Source organism: Strix aluco, chromosome 1 (assembly GCF_031877795.1).
Source record: "Strix aluco isolate bStrAlu1 chromosome 1, bStrAlu1.hap1, whole genome shotgun sequence".
Lineage (NCBI taxonomy): Eukaryota > Metazoa > Chordata > Aves > Strigiformes > Strigidae > Strix > Strix aluco.
Window position 1 is genome coordinate 54,025,675 of NC_133931.1, and position 21,348 is coordinate 54,047,022.

The following is a 21,348-nucleotide window of genomic DNA, read 5'->3' on the forward strand; positions in this document are numbered from 1 at the left end:
GAGGTTTTGAATCTGTTGCAATACCATGCTTTCACTGGTGGAGCTGGGTGTCCTGGGCAAAGGAGACACACTGCTGGATTTGTTGCTCTGGATGCTCCAGTAGAACCTCCTACATCACCACGGCGTGCAAAGTGTCCCACCAGGGAAGGTAAGACCTTTCACACTCACTAGACCAAACAGCCAATGTAGGTCTGTAGAGCACAGCCAGGCCTATAACACCTGCTTACATGGAGTCAACACTTCAGGCCCCTGTTATTCTCTCTCCCCTCTGGCAGGTGAAGAAAATTCTCCCTGGTGAGATGCCACTGGCCTTTTCCCTTCTCACAGAGGAGGAACCACTGACAAGACCACTACTGGTGGAGGAGAGCTCTGTGCCAGATGAAGGGGAAGCCTGGCTAGGCAGGTTTCCCCCAGACCTGCTCCTGCCACCAGGAGGTACAGACCCTCCTGCAGCTAGGCTGCGTGTGAGGTGTTCCCACCTGGCTGTCTTGGCTCCAGCCGAGCCACTGACCTCTCCCCAGTTCTGCAGAGCAGGGCTGGCACACTGCTTGCAAGGTTTTGCATTGCATGCAAAAGGCATGGTGTTAGTCTGTGACAGTTTCAGCCCCCGTTCCCTAAACATCTTCCCCAGAAACACCCAACCTCTCTGCCTACCCCCAGAAAAACTGTCCCTGCTCAGAGGCAGTGATACCGAGACCTTCCCCAAAGACTGCAACTGCAGACATGACGCTGACCTACACGTAGTGCAAATAGGATGCCGTAGGGCCCTGTGAAGGTTTAACTGAAAGCTATGTTGGCTTTGCCTTGCAACTGAGACTACTGATGCACTAGAGCAGCTTAGCTGCGCAGTCCCACTGCTCAAGAGCGCCATCAGAAGGAAGGCGTGAATGTGGAGATGGCTTGTGAGAAGATGACTTTCATGTGAGAGATGGCTTTCATGTTAGAAACTGTAATAAATTAATATGCACAAACATATCAAGAAGCAGCATGCCGTGCCTCCCCAAAAAAGTGACCGAATTTTTACATGTAATTATGTATCCTAAACCTGTGCTAACTCTACTCTGCCGTTGCTGAAACAAGGAAAAAACCCTCAAACTCAGATCATTGTCAGGCTTAAACATCAACCGTACTTTTTTCAAACAACTGTGCAAAAAAGACAAGTAGAGAAAGCATGCAATATTTACGAGCATAAACTGAAATAAGGACTGAAAAGAGAACTGTGGAAAATATGTTGTACTTGCTATGGTTTAGGCCACATCCTGATTTCACATCCTGATTTAATTCAGCACAAGTCTGAAACAACGCCACTAAATCCACTTTGCATTTACCCCAGGTAACTGAGCAAATGAAGACCTGGAATTAAATTAAACTTGATGTTAAATTAACAATTAGGCTTAGTAGCACAGATGAAAATATAATCCCAAAATCTGTTCTTCTCCTTCCTTCATGTCACATTGCATTTTAAACATATCCAGACACAGAAACTATTGCAGAGTTGGGCAGTTCCTTAGTCACAGGAACACAGTTTGCACAGGCATCAAAGTTTGTGCTTTGAATCTGCATGGGTTACTTATTTAGTAGCAGACTGAATTTAAGCAGTTGGCTTTGCTCTTGAGAGCTCTGCACAGCCCTCAGATCCATCAGGTTATACTGCTCTATGCAGTGAGCAAGTACAGCCTAGTGGTTTTCTCCAAAAAGGTTGCTCAGCTTCCCACTGCCTACTACGACTGAAATAAAGCAATTGCTTTACTGATCTTCTGTCCATGCTGCAAAGCCTATATATTTTCCTGACTTCCAGAGTCTATGAAAATGCTCCTGAGAGCAAAAAACCACAACTGTTAAATCCTTCCTTTTGGAGAGGAAGGGGTAGGTTGTGTTCCCTCAAGCTTACAAGGAATGTATCTTTAATCGAAATGTGGTCACTCAGTCTCTTTTCTAGTCACATTTTCAAATGGGTCAATAAGCATCTAGGAACAAGAATAAATGTTTCTTTCTCAGGAACAAGAACCTAAAAATCTACAAATACTTCTTTAGATCTGTTTATTCCCTAAGAAACTGAGATATTTTCATGAATGCCTCAAGGACCATTTTACTTTCTTTGGTTTTCATTCTAAAATGACAATACTGGAACTCATATAGCTAAACCCTTCCTGTATCAGTAACTCCAACTTAACACATAAACAAGGAAGAAAAGGTCCAACATCAAGTGATACTAGACAACTAGGGCCACTATAAGCATTACTGATTTCTGCAAAAGCTGCTTTCTAACCCTGCTGGTAGGTACACTTTCATGATTTGATGTCCTCTTACCCATCCTAGCATCACTCCATTGGTATGCCACTGACTGAAGCAAACCCCTGAAGTCTCAAAGCAGAAACCTTCAACCCGGCTCTTCCTCCAGCATGTTCATCAGGACAACTGGAGCCCGTAGGTCAGCTCCGAACATCCCTAAGCTATATGTAGTGGTCGCAAAAGCCAAAACAAGACTTTTTTCCCCCTCTATGTTTAGCACTTCTCATATTAGCTTAGTGGTTAGAGTATTTACAGCTACCATGGAAGACCTTGTTTCAGGCCCTTAAACTGGACTTTAACCCAGGGATCTGTAACTCTGTGTAATACAGGCTGTTGGGTAAGTCTCTATTAGGTAAGCTGTTTAAGTAACTTTATATAGCTTTGTATAAATAACTACACATCCATTAAAGCAAAGATATGAACCACACTCAGTGACCACGCAGCTGAGTGAGAGAGGAAGTAATTCTCTCTCTCTGACTTGATAAATATTTAGTTACAAGAAACTGGAAGAGATCTCGTACAGAGCATGCAGGAATCCAGGAGCTGGAACATTCCCTTGGGATGTGTGTCACTTCATGACTAAGCAGCATATGCTTGTTCTAGCTAATGACTGGCATTAACTTTGAATGACTCGCCAGATTTAAAGATCACAGCTTTAAAAAAAAAAAAGTTTCCACAGTGTGGTGGGGAAAGATCTCCAAGAGAGGATGATGACAGAGGGAGAAAGATTACAACCTTAAGCCTTAAGGAGGACTTTAACAGTCCTCGTGATACTGGAAATCACAGCTGTTCCAGGTCACCCTCCTGTTTGCACAGCCAGCTCAATATAGTGACTTGGAAAAACAGCAATCCTTCCAAAAGACGTTTTAAATGCAAGGACAAGATGGCAAGTCTAGCTACCTACTCACAGGTGGAGTGACTCAATGGTCTGAATTGAAACTGAAAAAATATATAGTAGAGTGAAGACAAGAAAGTAGACTGTCTCTTAACAGTCACCAAGACAAACATATGAAACTTGAATCCTCAACAAAGAATTAACTAAGTGGCGGGGGGAAAATCTTCAAAAATGAAACTCCCTAAAATCTTACAGTGTTTAAATTCAAACAGAGGAAACCAGCAAGATGGTCTGAAAACATAAAAGTTTCTAACAAACACCTTATTTTTCCTTTCCTCTCTCCTGCCACATTGGATGTAAACTGCTGAAACAGTGAATTCTTCCTCTGGAAAATATCAAAATCAATTTTGCCCAATTTTACTTCTTCTAAATCACGACCCTTCCAATATGATCTCTAGGTCACAGATCAAGGGAAAAATGACATGCCACACAAAGGTATGTTTGACCCAGACCTCTGGATCACTGTTTTTTATCAAATGACCTGTGGGTGAGAGTTGATCACAAGGCATTCGAAATGGTACTAAGCACAATGTAAATAGTTTTCTGTAAACAAACACACGTGGATACAAATAAACATGAGGGGTAGGGGGGGATAATAACAGTCAGTTTAGACGTATTTTTAATTTGGTTGTAAAGGGGTAAACCATTCCAGCAACATTGCATAAAACGTGTGTCCCACCAGGATGAGATGTGACATGATTCAGCATTCCCTATGCCGTTCCTTCCATGCGAGACAGCCAGGCAGGAGCTGCTGTACACGCTGTCCGGTTTCCCACTTGGTATGAATGAAGGAACAGGATGTAGAGTGCCAGCATATCATTGCGTGTATTCATTCCTTAAAGTAAATTCAGCCCAAGCCTTCCCTGGACAGAGTGAGTGTTAGGGATTAAGACAGGGCTGACTGCCCAGTCAAACAAATGCCACTTACAAAGCTAGACTTTGCACTTCAGTGCATGCAGGGATGACCAGCACTAAGAAGTCAGGTCACTGGTCCCAAAGTACTTTTAAAATTGCATAATCACTCTTTCTAATGGGATAACTAGATCGAACCAAAACCTTCCTCATTAAATCCACTGTTTTGAAAACAAACGATACTGGCACCAAAGAAGAAACACTGCAGATCCAGGTTTTAATTACTCTAGCAGGGCAGTTCCACCTCAGGATCCTGATGAATGGCAGAATGATGACACTCTGCAGGATGCTGCAGGAACACGGTATGTGGCTGCTTTTAGCTTATCAAAAGGAGACAGAATGATTTAGCTTAAACCTTTTTCCTGGAGGTTCAAGCTAACACATTTTACCTTAGGCTTCCTACAGCCTAGCAGCGCATACGCAGTGGCAGTTAACACAACACAGTTGACACACAGTAACTCTCTGAGCAAAGAAATTCAAACCTGTTGCCTTTTGCCCAGATCTCCAAACTTCCAGTCTCTTACACAGAACACTTCTCAGAAAAAGCTAATGTAATTATTTTCAGTAAAAGTTTTCCTTTTTTATCTTCTTTTCCTACCTTTTTTACATTTTTTTTCTTAAATGGTGAAATAAAAGTTCATGAAGAAAGAAGTACTCATCTGTTGCAAATTGGTGCATGATCATTATAGCCTTATCGTAATGCTTTAGCACTGAGTTTATGTCTGAGTCTGTGAAGGCATTCTGTTAATTACAGAAAAAGGGAGTGATTCTTAACAAATTTGAACTTTGGCAGCAAATTCACTATCTTAGTAGCAGATAGTGAAAATGCTGCTTTATAGTTAAGCTCCAGAAGTATCTCAGTACTATCACTGAGAGGTGAAGCTACACAGAGCAAGGGAAGACTACAACCAATGTCAAGGTCTCCCCACAGTTAGAGAAAATGCAGGAACTTATTCTTCTGCTTCAAAGGATAAACATTGTGAGTAATAATTTCACTGATATCGAAGCTAAATTCATGATAAAATACTATCAGACTGGGAACAGGTCCAATGCGTTCTCAGTGCTCATTACACAGCACACATATGTCACCTCTTAGTAAGGCACTAAGTACAGTACCTAAATATAGGCACTGTAACATTAACATTTGGATCCAACTCCCCCATTAGCATCTCCATCTTCCACTCTTAAATGGGGATCATGACTTGCCCACAACAACATGGCAAATGAGGACCTGCAAAGAACCAGAGCATCACATTGTTCCTATTCCACAAATGTAGCCAGACTAGAAGTGCCCAAAAGCTGCCATGGAAGACAACAGCAGCCGTTTCTGCAACCTTTGCTCTTCTGAAAATCAAGATTATTCACAGCATTAAGAACTGCAGGATCAAAGATTGCTACAACTCTTCACTGAAATCTAAAGCTGAGCCCCCAGGCCTGGGCTAACATCTAACCTGCCAGAAGAGTCAGTTGAAGCCAAAGCCAACTATCTTTAAACCGACTTGGTTACTGTTTCTAGCTCTGGATTAGCATTGCTCTCACCCAGGCCCAGATTCCTTGTGTAAAGCCTTCCCTGAGCCACACTGCTTCCTGACCCAGCTATCACAGAGCTTTGAACTGCAGCCTTATATATCCAAGACTCTCCTTTCCCATTCAGTAATCTTATACTTTCTCAGAACTCCTTCTCAATGTTGTAATTCTAGTTCAACACCTCCAGGCACTCTCTCACACACATACAAAAAAAACCCCAACCCAAAACACATGGTAGGCTCAGCAAAGGAATTTCTCAACCAGTGGCTTTATTATTAAGAAGTGCTGCAGAGCCCCAGAATTCTGTCAAGCTTGGCCTTGCCTCCACAACAGTCCAAGTTTTGTCAGTGTTTCAAGCCAAAAATTTTCCTACTTCCTCTCTCTGCAAGTGCCCCTGTTCAGGTCTGCCTCCTACCTCTCTCTTTGGACAAGCAGGCTCTCTCATTTGTTATGCACTCCTGCTGAGAAGCAGCAGGTCTGTCAGCCACGTTGGTTCCCTTCTGTAAAAACAAACCAAAAAATAAAAATTAAAAAAAAAAATCCAGAGCCCTTCACTTCAAGAGCCTCATCCAGCAGTTCTGAGATCGAACCAAATATTGTCTACCATGGCTGTTCTCTAAGATGTCTAAACATTTTTTTCTGGGAAGACAGCTCATAATTCAAAATGGATGTCCTAAGGCAGTCTCCATTTTGGAGAGTGCAAAATTCTCTAGCAGGATGATAGAAATCTGCCAGACAGATTATGATGCTGATGCAGAAAACATAAATCTTTATAAAGTATATAAAGATAATTTTGTAAAGTATCTATAACACTTTTTTACCCCAGCGCATATAATTGTATGTGGAGACACAGACATGTTATACAGATTAGACTTTCTGGGGGCAAAAAGGAAATTCCAGGACATAAGGTTATATCGCTTATAATCACGAGTGAAGGAGTGCTACTTAATGCGTTGTTCTCACTGGACAGGAAGCTTTCAAGGGTCCTGTTTTCATGTCCATAAACCAGATTCTGTTAGAAAGCAAATTGACCAGTGACAGTTGCAGCAAAATCCAAGAGCTTTTTTCCTAAGATACATTCTTATAAAGTCTGTGCAATGCCTGATGCACGCCTCTTATTTTTCATTAAAAATAAATCACTCAGTACCTCTAATAATTTCAGTACAGACCATGAAGAGCTGAATTAAAGTTGAATAGAAATGTAAGCTTTCAGGATCTAAAGGACAAACTGAGGTTATCGCTTCAGATGCTTTAAAAGATGAATGTACAATTTGACCTGAACCAAACTTCAAAGTCAGTGAAGGCCAAGTGAAGATAAAAAGAAAAATGAAAAAGATTTCAGCAATTACTTAGCACTGATATTTCAGCAGTAAAGAAACAACATGTACTTAGAAGAAACCTCTGTGCCTCTGATAAATAACCCAATATTTAAAAAAAAACCAACAACAAATCCCAAAACTGTGAAATATACTATTACTTCACACTCTTAATTAATGCTTTTCATGTTACAGTATAAATAGCAGTAACGACTATTTTTCTTATAACACAGATGTTCTTCAAATAAATATTTGCAAGAGGGAAATAGCATGGGGGGAAAGGAGGAAATATCTGATTCATAGAGGAAGACTAGATAGCACAATCATAAAAAGAAGTTCCAGTCTTGTCTCTGCAGCAGGTTCTACATTCACTGCCACCTGCAAAACCATTCCAGTAAACCATAACTTAGCCACATTATTGAAGGTACAGCAGCAGAGAGATCACTGACTTACAACTGACAACAGGTAGTGAACTCAGAATCACATTAACACCCACATTATCTGACCATCCAAACTAAAGCCTCCTCACGTTCATTTCTTAGGGCAAGTAAAACCTGTGCCCACAAACTCTCTGAGGCATCCAAATACATTTTGGCCTCTGATATAATTTTCTTGGTAGCAAGTCTGCAAACCACACAGCCCCAGACCCAGGGACTCTCATCACTCCTTCCTCCTGTCTTAAAGACCTTCTGCACACCATCTCCTCTCTCTATTCCTCAGAGGCTGGGTAGTGCTTTACAGTTTCTTTTTCAGCCTTTAACCCTTCGTTAAGGCCCAAGTGGCAAGCAGAGGTGTCACCGTTAATCCATGCTCTGTCTATCCAACGAGGCACTTTCTTGTGTGACCCTACATAACTACCTGTGTGTCTGTAGGCAGCATACTGAGCACCGTTTCATTGCTACAGTCTAACTTCAAAGCTGCCTGTTTGGCTGGACTGCCATCCTGTCCAATTGCAATGCCCAGAAAATATTAAGCACCTACAATAACTTTACATGAAGGCAAAGGATGCATATCAAAATGGCACGAAGTAATCTTGCAAGCTTGGTCATATTTGTAGCAATGCAAATGGCAGCATGTTAACTGGAGAGAACCTTTCCCCCAGTATTTGCCCAGCAGAAAGAGTCATTCTGGTTTTACAGACATGGAAAGACCACTGTTCATTCCCTGTGCCAAGTCGTTCAGTATTAGATATGGAAAGTCAGGTCCCCTATTCTAATGACAGCTATCCACAAACTTAAGATGTATTTCAGGTGTTTTGTAAATTATTAAGTACAAGTATTGCAATTTGACACTGCAAATACCAGACAAAGCCTAGAACCAGGTTAAAATCTGAGGTCTGGACACAAGTGGTTAAGTTGTGTCTCCATGGCTGGACCAAATTTTTTTCAAGCTGTAACTGTTGTGTTCACTGTTATTGACAAAACAGGATCATCAGTTCTACAAGCTTTGATAGCCATGAAAGTACAAGTTAGTAAACTGGGAGTCAGAGATCAGAACTTGCTCTGTCTTGAAAGTATGTGGAAATCATGACATCACTGAATTAAGGAAGGACATCTAAAATAACCCTCTTGGGTTTTGTGAAACAACATGAGAAGCTGAACACCCTAATGTCCTTGCAAATATTCACTCCAGTTAATTTTAAAATATATCAAATTTATCTCCTTGGGAGATAATTTATCTCCTTGAGAGAAGGGGGATTTCCTCCATTCTCAGCACCAAAGCAAGAGGCAAAACCACACAGCTCTGGGAGCTCCTGAATTGCGAGCACCAGAGGTTCATAAATAATCTCTGACTTGGATATTACGGTTTGTTTTAATGTTTCATAACCATATCCTCTTTGATCTACAAGTCTTTACATAGCCAGTTCTGTGCTCTGAATTTATAGGAACAGCCACTTCTTCAACTAGTTTGAAAACTGATTTCCATTCAAAATTAAAAATAAATACTTCTAACAACATGGTTGGAGACATTGTTCTATTATCAGCAATTGAAATAAAAGCCTTGTCATCAGTTACCCATCATTTAAATTCCACTGGTGATGTACTGTAATTAAAAAGATGAGGAAGACAACTGAATGTATTACTGACTTCTTTGTGCTGGACCCTAGAAATTGAACTCTGACTAGGGACAGACAAACCAAGCTATTAGTTTAACATCTTCACACAACATTAACTTCACCAAGACAAATATTTGTTTTGGTGTAGTGGATTTTTTTTGTTTGTTGGTTTGGTTTGGGTTTTTTTTTGTGGAGAGAAATTGAGTAGACATCAGATTTGCACATCATCTGTGCAATCACTGTAGTTATGCTTGTGGGTTTCTAATTGTGAGCAGCCCAACTTTGGCTTTAAAAAACACAAATGATCCATCAAATCTTTAAATGATCCAAATAGTTCCACAGGGAGTGAAATGCCCTTCATGTTAACCTGCAGCTTTGTGTCTCATGTTTGTATTTTCCTACTTCAACTAAGACAAAAACTCTCACCACCTCTTATCTTGTGCTTGGGGCATTCAGAATTTCCCCCTTCTGGGTTTGTCACTGTCTAAGAACGTAACTAAACTCCTGTCAAAGCCTTTTCTTCTGTGGAGAGATTCAGGCCTTTACCTACTCAATCATCTTCATCAAGAACAAAGCATCTTTAAGACACTTGAATTCTGTAAATTTTATCTGAAACTGTCCTACAACTTTTAAAGTTACTGAGGAACCTGGGCAGATCATCAGACAAGGGCAGCACAATTGTGAAAACCTCCTTTCCTTAGGAATCCCAGCTAAAATTCCTGACCTGGTTCTTCTATAATGTTGTGACTGTAACATTTTAAGGTTCATTCAGTGCCACTAGGTACCCCTTGCAGCATGCTCCTGAAGAGGAAACATACTCATTTCTTACTAAAAGGAAACTCCATGACAAAGCAGCACCTGGCATCACCAGCCCCTGCCCTGACCCTCTGAAGCCTTTGCCCTGTTTTCTGATGAAGTCTGTCCTGATTTAGCTAGGATAGGGTTAAGTTTCCCCAGCAGTGGGGGGAAGCTCTAGCCGGGTTATTCATATACCATGCTGACATAACGTCCTGGTGCCCAAGCACGGGAGAATACGTGCGTGTGTTTTGAGATCGCTCTGCTCTCACTGCTGTATCAGTAGATATCTTGCTCTGTTCATTGTTATTATTGTTATTGTTATTACTGTTATTGTTGTTGTTTGGTTTTGTTGCTGTTGCACTGTTGTATTAAATGTCTCCTTATCTCAGCCCTGGGGTTTGTATTTCACTCCTTTTGTGAGGGAGGGGCAGCGGCCGCATGGTCTCAGACCCCGGCAGGGACTAAACCACCACAAAGTCTTAGGGGTAGAGCTTCCCCAAGATATGCCAAGGAGACAGAGCACACTGAATGTTTGGTTTCATCTCTATTCAACTTCCATGAAGCTAATGGTTCCTGCTGCTTTCTTAGCTTTGAACAGGAGCAGTACATGATATTAAAGAACAGACGACCAGCCAACCCAGAAGCAGCTCTGACTGATCTTATCTGTGAGGGCAGGTTTTCCCTATCCCTCTGCCCCACTTTTACTGAAATCCCTGAGTTCCAATGGCATTAGATGATGTTTCAAAACAGCATTAGGCACACTCAAGGCCCATCCAAACAAAAAAAAAAAAAAAGTACTGCTGTGATTTACAATGCATCAGGCAGTGACTCGTATAACTGGCTCCCCTGAGAGCTCTTTTGAAGTGTACATGAGTCAACAGACTGACAGCAAAGCACAATATGCCATCACCAGGCATTCATGGGCAGCCTCACTGTTTCTTCTGTGGCATGTCTCATTCTCCTGTCTCCAGTATATCTCTTTTATATCTCCCTTTGGCTCTGTCACACTTTATTAATTTGCTGATCAGGTCCATTCATATTGCAGAAATTAAATTAATGAGAAGTGCAGCATCTTTGAATGCTAGCAGAACTAAAAGTTATAGCACCTTGCCTCACTGAAGTCCATGGAAGTTCTTCCATAAATCTGAACTAGGCCAAGTCTCTATTCCAAACTCTAAGACCATATAAACACTAAGTGTGGCTGCTTGAGTAATGCTGAGCCCCCTGCTCAAAGCAGCTTACTTGTCTGTGCAGTCTGCAATCCCAAGTGGTCTCGTGTTTTATCTATCTCCACCAACACCTGCTTGCCTTTCTGCTGCCTTAAGCTACTCCTGACACTGGGCCACCAACAAGCCTTATCTTTTATGGACTGAATTTTACACTTTTGAAGTATCATGGACATTTCTGACAGTGACACTGTATTTCTGAAACAGCAGTTAACAAGTTAATTGGCCACTTCAGGGAAAGTGCATTTCTGAAAATAATCAGCAGCGTGACTTTCTTAGCAGTTGTCATGCATAACCCTGTGTTATGTGGACATGAAAGTCTGAGGTTGGCTTTGAAAGTGAAAAGTAGTATGGCTATATTAGTGTGGTGTTTCATCAACACTAAGACTTACATCTCAGCTAATTAGTGAAGCAGGAATGACAAGATCATACTGTTACAAAATTAATTTAGCATGACACGTGTCACTTGGACAGGACTGAAATTTTGGCCAGTCTACAGAGAACTTTTACAGAGGCATCTCGTTTCCCAGCAGACGTTGGCACAACACACACATCAGAATGATCATTTCTGCTAGGCATTCCATCCACTAAGCCTTCCAAAAATAATATTGTTACCAAATTTGCAAAACAGTATCTTCCATCTGCACATGTATTATTATTATTAGTGTAGTAAGACAACAATGAACATTGATAAAGTGCCACTGTCAAGAATCAGAGTTATGTAACTAACAGCATTGTGTGCATATCTACAGACACGGAGGTATACAGATATATGCACACAGTGTTTAATGTTCTCTGCTTTATGTTTTCTTCTAAGATTTACACCAACAGTGAAGGTCAGAACATGTTAGTACATTGTGTATAATATGTTCATAAGCACATACATATTCGTAAGCCCAGGACATAGCCATACGTATAGAACAAAATGTCAGTCTGAAGTGCTTAGTATATTAACATGAGGCAGCAAAAAAAGATTAGATAAATGCACTCTGTGTTATTGTTCCTTTTCTCTTAGATTGATAAGATTTACCCATGAAACTAAATTTTGGTTTATTAGCAATGTTCATGCTTTCATACCAAGACTATATATAGATACATTAACTGTATTACTACAAAATAAAGTAAGAAAGAGTACAGCACTGTACGAAAGCAGACATTGTCTCTTGGTGTTTTATCTCCATAGCATAGAACAAGCTTTATTTAAACTTCTGCATTTAACAAAATACTGTGTAATACAATGTCATTTAACACCCTTATTCAGAGTGAATAATAGCTGTCAGAGTTTTAAACTTTATAGAGTATAAAGCTATTTCACTTCTAAAAACCAAACAATTTGAGAAATCATATTTTGGAAGATGACACTTACTATCACCAGATTCATTACCAAGCAATGAGTACTGTCTCTTACATAATCCTTATCTCTGTCTCTCTCAAATATGTGGTTCAGTGTGTGTGTGTTAAAAAATCAGATAAAAACTTCAGTTTAAAGGAGGAAAGTAAAAAAAAAAAAGGGGGGGGGGGGGCCTAAATTTATTTCAGCATTTCTGACTTCTGTAACTGGAACACAGATGGTAAGGCTATGCATTGCATAAAGTCCCCCTTTTCCCCCAAAAGCTTCCAAACTCTCAGTGAGGGGAAGTACTTTATGCCACTTCGGCCCTGGATTTCATGCCTTTTTCGGTGTTGTACATCACATACAATGCAGTGTCTATCCAGTTATCACTGTTGACTAAAAGGCTCTTTATTCTAGAACAAGAAATAAGATGACCAGAAGCAGCTACTGCTCTACTGCCCTCCTGACCAGCACTGCCCACAGCAACATGGCTCCTGCTAACCACAGGACATAATCACGCACAGCTGGGTACTTCGACATTTTAGCATGAGTTAGGCATGTTATGTTAACCATGAATAGGTATAGGTTAACTATTTGTCAGCATACAGTTACAAAGCGCTTTGTGTCCACTAGAGTTTACTGTCGGTATGTATGATTTATCTAGTATTAAACCTGGCAGCAGCTTCTTTCCAGAGAAATGAGAGAGAACACATTCATTGGTTCAATATCAATTAGCTTTCAGTTAACAGGTCAAACATAAATACAGTATTTTTGAAACTTTCAATGTTTTCACATTTAAGGCTAAAAGGTTCTGTCTTCAAAGGGGAAGTTACTCAGTCTTAAACTAACATGATTCAAGAATAGAAATGCTAGCCAGGACCTAGTATATGCAGCCTGCTTAGATTTTGTGACTGCAGGCGCATTTGCAAGAGATTGAAACAGATGTCAATCATCTGCCATAACTGCACACAGGTAAGACAGACAATTAGCACCTTGTAAAGTTATAAACAATTCAACACAAAGACTGAAAGTCATTCGAACTTGCTTGTAGCTTTCTGTTAACACTTTTCAGGACTAACCAGTTAATCAAACAGCTCCACACCTGAGGTTTATCTCAGAAGAGCTGAAGTCAGATCCTCAGCCATCTGATTGATCCTACATAAGACTTTTAGCATCCAGGTGATTCAATTCCAGCTCTTCAAGAGACTAATGACCTTACTTACACTTGTCAGGTTTTGTTACACCTCACAGAGGGTATAGAGTTGGGGTAGATGTAAGAGATTCTAGTATTTGCTGCTATTAAGATGGTAGCTCTTACTGTATCTCCTAACTGCAATGGAAGGTGGAAAACCATAGATTTTTAGCATCCTAATAGTTAACAGATCAACATATAATTAACAGCTGTGTAAAGACTTAGGTTTGCTCCATAAGGATGCACAGTTTGTTCATCTAGGTTCACTACTTCCTTAAGTGTCCTGAGACCAAGACATGAAATCTCCACACATAAATTTAGGCTGCTAATGTACTCATTTTACACTCACGAACGAAGCTCAACTACCTGTACTTTCAGTGTCTTTAATGCATTACCACAATTTCCCTGAGCTCCCAAGGTAGCTATCCCCCACTTCCCTGAAAAAACAATGTGGTTCTGCCTACTGCAGGACAAAGAACAATTAGCTATGACTTATCACCTAGCTAATTATGCAGGCCACAGAGCACACATGAAATACTGAGAATGTCCCCATGATTTGTGGCATTTGAAATGACTATGTTTAAAGACTCCCAAAGATGATCAAAATCATGAAGACAATCATAAAAATATTTACGTGAAGGATGGTTTGAGCATTTACACTCTAAAAATATCCAAATGCCCAAATCTTACAAAACCAAATGCTTAGAACACGCAGTTTTAGGGACTGCCTGCCATAATGCCATTCACTTTACATAAGCTAAGGCTTCTCACACTATTCAAAGTTAACCGTTGTCACAGGTCCCATACTGTGCCCAAGACAGATATTCATAGGGTCATTGTGATTTGAGATCCGTGAACCCTCATGTACCTTTTTAGACGTTGTGAAAGATTACTTGGTACTGACACTTTGCCTTAGGCCTTCACAAAACAAACTGGCTGTCTCAAGCTGCTCATGGACTACCCAGAAAACCCAAATCTTTAAGTGCCATGTTCCAAAAATTCAATCCTGGGGATGCTCCTGAGTTACAGTTCACCCTTCACCAACATATCATAGTTAAAAAAAAAAAAGCCAAAAATTAAAATTCTGTAGGAAAAACAGCTGAAAATTAAAATTCTGTAGGCTGCATTATTTTACTTCATCATTCACAAGAAATATCCCGACACAGACAACACACTTTTATATAAAAAGCCCTGTCTCACCTTTCTCATCGTGTCTAGGTTCCTTTTTACTTTTTTTTTTTTCTTCCCTAAACGGGCTATTTCCTTCCATGAGCACTAGCCCTTTCCCTGCATCAGGCTGGATTCTATACATGCAAAGGGAAGGCTGTCCTAAGAGAAGTGCTGGGCTTGATCAGGTGTAGGAAGAGCACACTACATAGAGAGCAAAAAGTGCCACACAGACTCAGAAATGTCAGCACTACTGAACACAGATAGCATGCATTCCTATTTCTTTCTCTTATTCGATCCTCCTTTATCTGCAAACCTTCAGGATTTAGGTTTTAAAATCAAGCACTGACACCTGCCTTATCTTCCCTAGTACGGAGGGTGAGAGAGCAGAAGTCCTCATCCAATTGCTGTGATCCTCCCCAAAAAAACAAAACCAAACCTCGGTGAAATTAATTTCCTTAGCCTGTAGCTGTCTCACCGTCTCCTAATATCCACACCTGGACAGGCCACATGCAGGTTTAGTGATCTTCCTTGGTGCCCTAAATCATAACTGCAGACAGGCACAGTCGCAAATCATCACAATGTGCATTTGCCTTCAGAAGACCAGGGCCTCAGGCTGTGTCTAGGATTTTACAGAAAGGTGGCCAACACCCATTACCTGTCACTTTAAAAACCTTATACACCTTTTTCAGCAGTGAAAACTTAACTCTTCTCTTAGTCATCAAACATCCTCTTCGTGGCTGCACCCAGGTGAAAAGATCAGCTCACCAGTATCACCTGCAAGATAGAGGCAGTAGTCACTAATTCTACAAATTTGCTCCTTTAAGCTGGGCCTCTCAAGCAGGCGCTTTCAGCTGAGTGCTATGTACATAAATGGTCAGTAAGTAACATTAATAGCTTGCTTATATGTTCAGTTGATGAAACTGTGCCCTAATGCAAATTTGACTAGTCACTCAAAAATCTCTTCATCTATAATATTGAAAGAATAGTCTATTTGCACTGAAATATGTGAAAATTGCAGCTGATTTAGAATAATGTAAACATTAATTTTAAATTGTGTAACACCAAAGATTAATAAAACAATCACAGCAACAAAAACAATAAAGTGCATGCAATACTTATAAAAGTACAAAGCTGACAACTTTGAAAATAAAGCTCCCAGCATATATTCAGAGCAGATACAGCATAGCCAGCAGTGAAAGCTTTTTTTTTCCCACTATTTTTTAACTAGTCTGCATCCTTTTCAATCTTTGTTGAATGTGAGGTTAGTATAGAAAACTATTCACATATAAATTATACCTAACATCCACATGTATATTCTGCTAAAAAGGCGTGGAAAATCTGCAGTCCCAGAAGGCGCTCTTGTTCCCTAGCCTTCCACCCTAATGACAGGGAATGACAACAGTGCATCTTTAGCAAGAACTTTCTATTTCCCAAAGTATTAAGATGTGGTACCATCACTTCCTTAGTTCACAGGCTTAACAAGTATTCCAAGTTAGGTTTTTCTTATAACTGAAAACTAATTATGTTATTTATTGTTATACCAAATAATATTTAGTGTAATAATAAGTAGTATATTTCATTCATTACAATTGCATTTTTTGCCCTTCTGCAAGTCAAATTTAACCTTGTCTGGTAAGGACAGAAATAACTTTAGAGACAGTGTTCCTGAAATATAATTCTTAAAAAACAAACCAAACTTTTAGTGTAGACTCAACTAAGCAAATACTTGACTGACCATTATTTTGTTTAGAGTAGACTACACTAAACAGAATAAAAGTGCCCAGATACAGTTGTTAAGAGTTATTTCATTTTAAATTAACATTCAGCCTTGAAAAAAATCAGTTAAAGTGTACACATCTCTAGCTTTGTTTTTGTTGCTTTATACGGTGATTTTCACACAGTTAGATATAGTTTGCTGATGCAAAACCTTAAGTGGAGATAGACATTCTAGTATTTAGACAGACAAGGTTAGCTAAGTGAGGCCACTCTTGCTTAGAACACCTCACAGTAAACCTCCTGCCTTGTTTTTGGTATGCACTAACCAGTCTGTGGTAAAAGCAAGTTAGGCATCCCACAATTCAAAAAAGAAAACAAAAAAACCCTAAAACCACATTATTTTTTTTGGTCAGCCATACCCGCTTTACTTGCTTAACTCCTTACAGATAAGCAAAAACTGATTGCATAAATTGCAACACAGTTTCAAATTTCAGGGAAGAGGGATCTGTTTCCTTGCATGCCTGAAGTTCTTGAGCTAAGCTGAGACTGTCAACGATCATGCCATTTGTCACGCTGATTTTGACACGCTCACTTGTGTGCCACAAAAGAAAACAGAGCCAGTGCCCCCCCTCTTAGATCAAGAGGACAAAGCAGTTATGAGATGTGTCTGTGGTGGACAAAAATTATCATTTCTGCATAACCAGAAGGAATACATGAGGGCTGTTCCTTGACAAACTCGTACTTCTATTTTAAGTTAAAACCTGAAAGTGAACACTATTACTCCAAGGAAGATTAAACCTATAATTCACTTTTTAAAAAATTTTTAATTTTACACGGTGGTCTGACTTCAAACTATGAAGAAGAAATTGCTTTTACATTAATGCAAGTTGTATAAACCACTCCCCAGAGTAGCTGCACAGCTTTTAGTCTCAGAGCATGATTATGCCACTTATGAAGTTTCTGCATTGTCTCATCATCATAACTAACATTACTGTATATACTTAGGTTGCCCCTACAGTAATCATAATACTCTATTGCTATGAGGCACAGACATGGGGGAGGACCATGTGGAGATAAGGGAGCAAGGGCTGGCACAGGGAGGAGTTGAAGGAGGCCGCAGAGACTCAGCACTAGAACCTGCTAGAGAAGACATTGCTCCCCTTTGTCAGTGAATGTCTCAAAACCCCAGCGGCAAGCACAGAGCACATCAGCGGCCAACCCTCTTCAGGAGTGATAACTACTGCCTGTTACCCCAGTCCATACTGAGAACTAAAAGGTTGCAAACCCGATGCTACACCAGACAGGAGTCAGTGATTCTACGTAAGGAATTCCTGGGGCTTCTGTTCTTGTTTGATCTTAGACAACCACAAAAATGCCCCCACAAAAAAAAAGCGAAAACCATGTTCAAGTTGCAGAGGCTATTATGCAGAAGTTCTATAATCTTAGGATTGTCTTCACGACTTTGATTTACCCTTTCTGCCCTTGCACAAAGGTGGCAAAGTGAGCTCTAATTATGGGAGCACAGCTGGTTGGCATAATTTATTTAGATTTCCAAAACGTTTTTGACAAGGTTCCGTACGAGGAGCTACTGCAGAAACTAAGAAGATGCTAGAGGAAAAAACACAAATGATTGTCATGAATGAGTATCTGCTTGGAGCAAGAGAATCAAAGCGTAAGATTAAATGATTGGTTTTTATTATGACAAAAGGTTAACAGCAGGGTGCTTCCGGGTCCTATACTCAGTCCAGTGTTCTTAATATTAGACCAGTGAGAGAGGGAAAGAGACAGGTAAAGAACAGTGAGGTGCCAGAGTCTGCAGCTATCAAAAATACATTTGGGGAAAGGGAGATTTGTGAGTAACTTCAGTGTGACTTCTGTTACAGGAATGAACAATGCAACGACAAAAGAAATTCAGCACTGAGCTGAATATGAAACCATGCACAAGAGAAACTTCAAACAAGCTATATAACCTCCAACGTTGATAGAGCCCCATGCTCAGTATGTAGCAGCAGACAAAGATAAAGCCTAACATGCTGGATTCCATAAGAAATAGGTCAGGGAGTAATATCAAATACATATATATTGTAATCAGAGGCATAACCTTGCTTAGAGTACTGCATGCGGCATGTCACCTTTACTGAAAAATGGAATATTGTAAGGCTAAATAGACCTGTGAGAGAACCAAGGCAATGATCAAAAGCTGGGAGTAATTCTCATAGGAAAAGAGATTGAGAAGAGTGAAAAATTTTATCTCGAAAAGCAGACATGATGAAAGTATATAAAATAATGAATGGTACAGAGAAGGTAAAAAACAGGAACTTCTGTTTTCATTGTCTCAAAGAACAAGAGGATAGTCAGTGAAATAAATAGATAAGAAAAAGATCAAAAGATATGTGTTTCTATGTAATTCACAACTCAACATGCTACTCTGCCACTGACTGCCATTACAGCGTTTTAATGCTATAGAGATATTAAACTTTTATACCAGTATAACTACCATTCATCTACCTCAGTAACAAAATTTGAGGTTATATTAAACTACTGCTCCAGTGCTTATATCGAACCATTAAAGATCTGGATGGGATGTTTGTGGGAAAATATTACCTCACATCTGCTTTCTGTAGCCTCTCCTTTTCCGCTGATGCATCCAAGACTAGTCAATGTCACGGATAAGAAAAGGTGAAGAAAGGATGTGACCCACAGTAGCAATTCTTGTTTTTCCATGCATAGGACAGATTTATTCACTGGAAGAACAGTTATTTGTTATATTGCCTATTCTCACTGCTGAAGGTACGACCTGCTTAACTTACAGTGCACTACTTGATTCTATTCTGAATATAAAGGAATAAATTTTCTCACAAACATTGCAACAGCATCTGAGCATTCCAAAGATCAATGGTTTTATTTTCATACAATCCTATAAAGTGAGGAAAAAAATATACTCTCATTTATAAATGGGAAACTGGAACAAACAAACTGAGATAACAAACATCCACAAGCCTGAGATGCCTTGGTCCTGATTTTCGAGAGTACTTCCTTTAAGAGTTTACAAAGCACGGCCTTGGAAACTTCAGTAGTAGTTAGGCAAGCACAGTCCAGCATCTCAAAGCAGAGCACTTGTAGGAAACATACCATTAGTCATGCAAGATATGCCATGTGGCAGCGTGACAGGACAGAAACACGCGTGCACGACCACAGAACATCGATAAACCTATGATATAAACAGTTATTGAGCAATTCAAAGTCTAGCCCCTCCAGTTTTCTTTTCCTTCTTGGAATCAAGTTTCACAAATACTTACAGCATGTCTATGCAGATGGATCCAGACAAAGCTGAACTTGCTCAGACTAAACCATGCTGTTCAAACCTGTTGGCACAGATGTATCTTGATGCACATATATACCACTACTGCACAGATGCCAAAGTTGCTCAGTGAGCAGTGTGAACTACTTGTGAGATATTAGTGCTGAGGCAGCTCCAGCAGATTAAGTAATACTAAAAAACACAGCCTCACCAACATGTGAAGGGAAAAGAAAAACTATGGAAGGTTACGTATTGTCTTCCATACCATCTACTGCAAGCAGCAGCCAACACCAACAGCCATCATCAACTTACAGACCAACCAGGTTATTGCATTCATTGTAAAATCAAGTTGCTCTATTCCTTAGATTTGAGCTTGGGACAGGTGAGAAAATCACCTGCCCTCTCTTTAGACACAACCTTGTTTCAGGTGTGTTAAGGCTTTACTGGTAGAGAAGGTTGCAGGGGTTTTCTTCCACCCACCCTATCTTTTGGTAAACTTTATCCACCCTACCACCTCGAACACATATCAAGTCTTCAAGTGGTAGACAGCCAGAATTTGTAGACAGACCCGATGTATTGCCCCAGGCAACAACTGCAAGGTGTGCTGCACAACCCCACTTTTGGCCTTTCCCCATGGTCCCAACTTACAGATACACCCCTCCATACTCACACCCACTGAGTAGCTTGGTTAAAAAAAAATGCCTCTTCGTGCATTTTGTACCCGGGGAGCTAGGAATGAACAGCCACAGCTCCCCTGCCCGCTCCTACTAGCTAAAAAACTGCCACACGAATCGAAATCAATCTTCTCCTAGCATCCTTTGAGAAAATTCCTAGGGACCCATGTTCCAGCAGAGCTAGAAAGGCTGTTTCTAACGCTCTTAAAAGCAAGACTGAGCTCAGTGTGAAAATAAAGTTTTATTTTTCCCACCTCATAAGAGTGACCATGCCAAAGAAGAACCGACCACCCCCCACCCCCCCAAAAAAAAGAAAAAGTTTCACAAACTTGCTGGCAGTCCCAAGGACAATAAGCAAGCGTGAGGCGGCTTGGGCGGTATGGAGAAAGGGAAATCTCTTCAAATCCTTGACGTGTCTTTTGTTAACTTCCCGTAATTACTTTTTTTTTTTTTAGCATGACCGTGCCCGGACGCTCAAACCACGTTTGAAGAGCCAGCCCTCACAGCTGTGAAGGAGGACTTTCAACAACAAAAACAAAACAGGGGAAAAAATAAAAAAAATACGGCGGCATGCCCAGTCGCCGCCAGTCCTCGGAGACACCAACAGCCGGCTTCTTGTCGCGTTAAAAACACCCACCGCGGAGGGAACCTGGGCCGCCCCAGCTGCCGCCGTACGGGCCGAACCGGGCACCGCCTGAGGGGGGAAACGCCGGCAGCGCGGCGGGAAGGCGGCCGGCACAGGCGGGCGGGCGCGCGTGCCCCTCCCTCCTCCCTCGGGGCGGGGGGGGGGGTTGGTGGGCGGGTAACGGCCCGGCTCGCGCCGCCGCCGCGCGGCACAACCGCCCGCCTGGCTCGGCGCTGGCCCGCGGCGCTGGGAGTCAGCGGGGCCGGGCCGGGCCGGGCCGCCTCGCTAAGTGACCAGCCCCAGCAGTCACTGCAA

At 40.9% G+C, this 21,348-nt stretch overlaps 1 long non-coding RNA gene across 1 annotated transcript; it reads right to left on the minus strand.

Annotated features, from left to right (window-relative positions):
* Nucleotides 1-15,467: 15,467 nt before the first annotated feature.
* On the minus strand, nucleotides 15,468-20,773 carry LOC141933229 (uncharacterized). Its single transcript, XR_012626044.1, has 3 exons — nucleotides 20,738-20,773; nucleotides 19,733-19,798; nucleotides 15,468-15,491 (listed from the first exon to the last, which is right to left on the minus strand). It is a non-coding gene; the product is annotated as an uncharacterized LOC141933229 (long non-coding RNA).
* Nucleotides 20,774-21,348: the final 575 nt, after the last annotated feature.